Genomic DNA, 5,666 nt, shown 5'->3' with positions numbered 1-5,666 from the left:
TACAAAGTGCAGGTTTGCAGGTAAGATTGAAATGAAATGTATAGATTGATAGAAAGTGAGAAAATGATGATAAATGGAACAGAACTACAAAAAAGTTTAATGGTTTTGTGAGATCTTAAAAAAGAGAGTGTTCATGAAAGTCAAGGAAGTTGACTTTTTTTCATTTGCAAGCTCATTTTATAGAATATATGGATCTATAAAGGAAAATGACAACTTGCTCCAGTGAAAGAGTGTTTTTATTGAACTGGAAAAAAGGAAAGTTTGAAGTCTAGTGAACACAGCTTGGTAGACATCACCTAGAACATGGATTACACCTATATTTAAATGACAATATATATAAGTGTTTTCCTACACTGTAGCCTACAGACATTGCAGATAGGTACATTGGTACTGATTGTAGAAATTAAAATTCTCAAACATTGTTTATTTTAACCTTGTTACTGTTAGACTCATTTAAGTACTTACAATGCCATACTTTCCAAGGAAGAGAAATTAATTAAAAACTCTGAAAATTGGTGTCTTTTTTTTAAAAACAGACATGTACATAATGAAGTGCATTTTAAAATGACTGATATTTCATACCCATGCTAACATATATATTGCTGTGTTTATTAATCCTTGAAAATACTTTTTTTTTTTTCTTGGCTAATAAAATGTATTTGATTTTCTTCATTTTGTATTTTTCATATCCTGGCAAACATGCAATTTGGCAACTATGCATATAAAATAGTTCTCTATTCATGTAAACACATTATCCCAGATACTTTATTTTAGAACGCACTATGCATGTAAACATACTGAATGAGAAGTGAGGTACTGAGGGGGTGTTGAAGGAAGAAATGGGTGTCCAGACAAAGCTAGCGTGTCACAGTGACAGTTATCGCACTTTTATTTAATAAAACAAAGGGCAGCAAAAGCAGCACCATTTTACAGTACATGTTTTACATGTGGTACACAGAAATATCATCGGTGCCACTTTTACACTCTTCAGTTTAATTGCTTAAAATATAAAGGGCTGAGTGTCAAAGTTGCAAATCACTAATTAAAAAAAAAAGCTGATAGGTCTGTTGAGTTGAAAGATAGGTCCAGCCACTGCAATTTCATTTTTATAAATGCATCTATCTGTCAGTATAAAAGAGTGTAGCCTCCCATGCAAAAATGGGGGGCATTGAGGAGGGAAATATTGAAGCTGGAACAAAGACCCCCTCAACCCATTGTCTCTTATGGAAAGTATAGTACGACTACTACCATATAAAACGTGACTGGTTTAACAATTTTTTAATGGTATACTGCCAGAATTTTTCAGTTTTAACAAAAAATCTAAACCCTAATACAGTTTTACCCTTGAAACAGATCTTCTCACCTTTCGCTTCCTAGAACTAGTAATGTAGTCTTGGTTTTTATATTTTGAGTTATGAAAAGATCCAGCTTTACTTTGTGTGAGGATGTAATTGTGCTCAGAAGCGCGAATCAATGTTGTGTGTGCTCTTTTGATAGGTTTCCTATTAGAGTGCAAGGGCATAATTTTGGGGATATATCAGCCAATGTATTCTGCTGCCTGTAAAACAGGAGTTAACTGTTGCTTCAGAATCCTCTTCTTTGGCAGTCATTGCAAGCAAGTGCAGATGCTTGCCCTGTTTGCCAAGGGCTGCTACAGGACAATTACAAATGTGTTCACGAAGAATCACAGTATATTTCACACCAGAGGTAGATTTGCTGGGAATTTCAGCAACAAACTCAGAAACCAAGGTCATCTTTTCCTGCCAATTATTAGCAAGCTTTTTTTTTTGTTTTCAAAATGATATTTTTTTTTTTGCTGCCATTCATTGTGTACCCTACCAGATTGTTGGAGCCTATCTAGATATCCAAAAGTAACTCAATGTTGTCACAAAGCAGATGCAAAAGGTCGAGTCATCTTTTGTTAATTCCATGCAGAACCTGATATTTCACAGTTCAGAAGAATCTGAAAAAAATGAGAAACATTTCTAATGAACTGTAGAATATACTGGAGAAATTCCCTTCTAGAATGATTTAGGAATTTAAAACGTTTCTTCAAATTAAGATTAAACGTTGGGTATTATTAGAAAGCCTGCTGTAAGATCATAGGATTAACACTTGTACTAGCCGCATGTTTGGGTCCATTGTTATGAGCTTTACAGTTGATGAAGGTGAAAGCTATCCATAAAACATTCAGATTAAGGTGCAAACACACATGTAAATCAACACATTCAAAGGCTTACAGTTACCCAAACTGACTTGTTAAAAATACTATATCAAAAGACATATTAGGATGTCACCTTGTAAATGGACCAATGACCCTTAAACTTGACTATCAACATATTTTGGTTCATCACACTTAGTAAATTGATAAATATATTTACTTTCCAAGGCACCATAACAACCAGTGACAATGAATATTAGGTAAAAAAAATATATATATATATTTTCTTATAATGGCTCCACTCTATTATAGATTTTTAGTTGAACCATTCTTTGGGAAAGAAAATGACACCAGTAACTATATAAAACTTAAGTTGACTTCAGTGCTGAAGTTACCATGAATTTATTAAGTGAAAGGGCAACATGCTATGGTAAGAAATACGAGAATTATTTTAAGTAATATAGTCTATTGATGTTTAAAACCACTTTGTATAATTTTCGGTTTCAGACATCACATTCTGGTGACTTCTTGCAACTCACCAGTTTATAGCACCCCTGTGGACTCTTCTGGTTCCGCAGTGTGCAACCATTAAACCTGTCCCCCTGCAGCACTCTGCCCGTAGTACTTAGGAATGACTCTCAGGGCTCTGCTGAGGCCACAGGGGTGCTATTATAAACTGCTGTTCCAAGAAGTCACCAAAATGTGATGAATGATTCACAAACAGTTATATAACACAACTCTAAACAGGGAGAATATTTTAGAAAATGACTGATGTGTCATAGCTAGTTACTATATGTACACAATATGCCCAATGTTGACCACGTTAAACACTGTAAATAAAATTCCAAAAACTAATTCTGCACTATTCAGTAACCCTTACCTTTCCAAAATATTGTTGGTTTTTGAAAGAACGTTCTTCCACAGTTTGCCCACAGCTTTCCATAGCAAATCCAGTTCTGTTCTAGATAACAGACCACTTGTGACGGGGGACTGCCCCGTCTTTATGAACGTGGTTGGGACTGGCAGGGAGGGGGTTAAATTACTCTCTGCCAGGAAAACATGTGAGAATGTGACTGGAGCCCTAATTGAATAATCAGCAATTATTGATTAATTGGGCTCCAGCCACAGGGGATAAAAGCCAGGGGAGAGGCCCTGGCTAGGAGGAGAGTTCTAGAAGAAGAAGCATTTTTCTGTGTGTGCTGTTTTGTTAGTTTTGAAACCAGTGAAGGCAATGCCCAGCCTGGAAGCTGTATTTATTTTGTAAGTTTGGTTTTGTGTTATTTTGTGTTTTGAAACCTTTCTGTTTGGCCCTTGTGCCTATTTATTTGATTATTTTTGTTTATTAAAAAGCTTTATTTTGGACTTCAAACTGTCTCTGAGCCTCAACCTCTGCCAATCCTGTCACACCACTGCATCTGGAAACCCTTTAGACTGTAGTAATGTCCATTCCTTTGCTAAATCTTCTACCTGGAAAACATAAATATAACACTCAGCCCAATTAAACTATTTTAAGACATGTATTTTACATTTAAACATTTTAACTATTTAAAAAGTAGCCCGAAATTTACCTTGAACTTGTACTGATCTGTCCGGTACCTTTCCGCCCAGTAAAGACGTTGTAAGAAAATAGTCCCGAACATTTATTAAAATAAAAAACAAGGATGACATACATATAAAGAGAAAAACAATGGGTTTTTATTTAGTAAATTGATTTTTATTTTGTATTAACTTGTTAGGGTTTTAATTATAATCTATTTATAATCTGGACATTGCTTGAGGAATAAATGGAGCAATTACTGAACAGCGGGCATCTATCATCTATTAGAGCCCACTACAACAGGAAGCTGATTGGTTGACGGTAGTGAATCGTTTAATAGAACATCTTTACTTAGCAGAAAGGTACCTGACGAATCAGTACAAGTTCAAGGTAAATCTAGGTTTTAAGGTGTTATTTTTTATTTTATTTTTATTTTAAGAAAACAATGTTAAAAAACGTTTTATAGCGATAGTGCCCTCTCGATGATGGCTCTACCGTGCGATAGTTGACCTTGACTTTCGTTAGCGTTCTCGCCTTTGGCTCGGGACGCATTACTCCCATTGCGGTCAACTATTTCACGGCAGAGTCATCATCGACGGGCACTGTAGCTGTGCAAAGGAACAGTGTGCCCCGGACTGGATGGTCTTACAATTCATTCCAGGGAAAGGTGGAAGTCGGCCATCTAGAAAGGGGGTGGAGCCACATTACACCAAGTCATCACCCCAGACGGGAGGCGATGTGGCAATCGCGGATTGGAGGAAAAGTGATTGCATTCGCTAACCAAGGGGGGCGTGGCTGAAGGTACAAAAGGGGATGTAGCCGAGTGAACTGCTCCTTTGTTATGGTTGCGAGAGAACCGCTGAAGGACTGTGATATAACTGTGAGTGTTTAGTGTTTGTTTGTTTTGTCATACTAATTGTAAATGTTTGTTCTTGTTAGACGGCTAACACGTACCAGGAGCTGTCGTTAAAGGCCAGCACCAACCAGGACAGCACTGCGCTACTGTTCATTAATATTGTATTTCACCACTTGCATGTTAGCACTCACTCTAGACTTGTGATCGTGTTTGTGTTTATACTGTGTTTATACACATTGCTGTGTATTGCCAGGGATTATTATTTACAGTTGCCAAACAACCTGGATTATTAAAACAAATAAAGGATTGTTTGGACCATGAACTGTGTTGTCTGTCATCTGTTTAAGCATTAGATCACATCTACACCTGCGCACTGCAAACCACTTTGCCACAGCCTAGTATTGGGAAGATTGGGGAATGTGTCCACTGACAAGAAATCTGTTGGAACACAATGTCCATATTTGCGCTGATTCCACTTTAAATCTGTACACTGTCAAGCCTAGCACTGTATCTCAAAGACTTAAATACAAAAGAATGTGGTCCATGAAAATTCTAGAATAAATGTACTGCTGAAATTTTACCAGTTTGTACAACCAAAAAATGAGTTACACCTTCTGAGTTTAAATGAACTCTTAACTGTCGTGGCAAGTAAAGTAACACAGGTAGTAGAGAATTCTACCAAGTGTAAAAAAATAGTTTCAGCTTCAAAAGGTATATTTAATAAGGATTCTAATAAGAGACTTACATCTGACAAAAGTCATAATAGAAAATTGAACTTGTGCCAGAGAGAAGAGTACTCGAGCTTGCAGTCAGGTTGCCTTTACTTCTCTGCCTATGTGTGCAGGAAATCTTGTAAATACACCTGATACACTATGGGACCAGCCTCAAGCTTTAACCCTGCTTTACAGTTACACAATTATTATAAACTATTTTTTTACATGAACATTCAGTGTAACACATTTACCACTTAACTCATAATACCTATGCGAATTCCAGCTACAAATACTGTTGATTCGTATTCTCTGCCTGTAACATGGGTCAGCATTTTCCAGTTGTGGAGAGGCTGAAGTACAACAGTGCCATCTAGTGGGTTGATGTTTTAATTCAACAAA

The sequence above is a fragment of the Acipenser ruthenus genome, chromosome 10 (genome assembly GCF_902713425.1).
Source record: "Acipenser ruthenus chromosome 10, fAciRut3.2 maternal haplotype, whole genome shotgun sequence".
Classification (NCBI taxonomy): domain Eukaryota; kingdom Metazoa; phylum Chordata; class Actinopteri; order Acipenseriformes; family Acipenseridae; genus Acipenser; species Acipenser ruthenus.
Note: the sequence above shows the minus strand (reverse complement) of the source record.